Source organism: Malurus melanocephalus, unplaced genomic scaffold, assembly GCF_030028575.1.
Source record: "Malurus melanocephalus ecotype Western Australia unplaced genomic scaffold, MMel_1.1 scaffold_838, whole genome shotgun sequence".
In the NCBI taxonomy this organism is placed as follows: Eukaryota; Metazoa; Chordata; class Aves; order Passeriformes; family Maluridae; genus Malurus; species Malurus melanocephalus.
Genome location: NW_026624070.1, coordinates 134,604 through 135,764, shown reverse-complemented (window position 1 = coordinate 135,764; position 1,161 = coordinate 134,604). Strand labels below are relative to the sequence as shown.

General features: G+C 58.1%; 1 protein-coding gene across 1 annotated transcript in view; it reads left to right on the top strand.

The window, feature by feature from the left end:
• The window catches only part of TPST1 (tyrosylprotein sulfotransferase 1), a 33,513-nt gene that overhangs the window by 876 nt on the left and 31,476 nt on the right, over positions 1-1,161 (top strand). The gene's annotated exons all lie outside the window — the stretch shown is intronic.

Below are 1,161 nucleotides of genomic sequence, written 5' to 3'. Positions count from 1 at the left end.
GGAGCTGTGAGGATGCCCAGTGACGTTTTGGGCGCTGTGAGGATGCTCAGCGCTGTTTTAAGAGCTGTGAGGGTGTTCGGCAGCGTTTTGGGAGCCGTGAGGGTGCTCGGCAGCGTTTTGGTCCCTGAGGGTGCTCAGCACTGTTTTGGGCGCTGTGAGGGTGCTCGGCAGCATTTTGAGTGCTGAGGGTGCTCGGCACTGTTTCAGGAGCTGTGAGGGTGTTCGGCAGTGTCTCGAGAGCTCTGAGGGTGCCTGGCGCCGTTTTGGGTGCTGTGAGATTGTTCAGCAGCGTTTTGGGCGCTGTGAGGGTTCTCGGCAGCGTTTTGAGAGGTGTGAGGGTGCTCGGCAGCATTTTGGGCACTGTGAGGGTGTTCAGCAGCATTTTGAGGGGGTTCTCGGCAGCATTTTGGGAGTGTTTTGGGCGCTGTGAGGATGCTCAGCACTCTTTTGAGACCTGTGAGGGTGCTCAGCAGCGTTTCGGGAGCTGTGAGGATGCCCAGTGACGTTTTGGGTGCTGTGAGGGTGCTCAGCAGGGTTTTGGGAGCTGTGAGGGTGCTCGGTGGCGTTTTGGGAGCGTTTTGGGCGCTGTGAGGGTGCTCGGCAGCGTTTTGGTCCCTGAGGGTGCTCAGCACTGTTTTGGGCGCTGTGAGGGTTCTCGGCAGCATTTTGAGAGGTGTGAGGGTGCTTGGCAGCATTTCGGGCACTGTGAGGGTGTTCAGCAGCATTTTGAGGGGGTTCTCGGCAGCATTTTGGGAGTGTTTTGGGAGCTGTGAGGATGCTCAGCACTCTTTTGAGACTTGTGAGGGTGCTCAGCAGCGTTTGGGGAGCTGTGAAGGTGCTCGGCAGCATTTTGGGTGCTGTGAGGGTGCTCCGCGGCATTTAGGGAGCGTTTTGGGCGCTGTGAGGGTGCTCAGCAGCATTTTGGGTGCTGAGGGTGCTCGGCACTGTTTCAGGAGCTGTGAGGGTGTTCGGCAGTATCTCGAGAGCTCTGAGGATGCCTGGAGCCGTTTTGGGTGCTGTGAGGTTGTTCAGCAGCGTTTTGGGCGCTGTGAGCGTTCTCGGCAGTGTTTTGAGAGGTGTGAGGGTGCTCGGCAGCATTTTGGGCACTGTGAGGATGCTCAGCAGTGTTTTGGGAGCGTTTTGGGAGCTGTGAGGATGCTC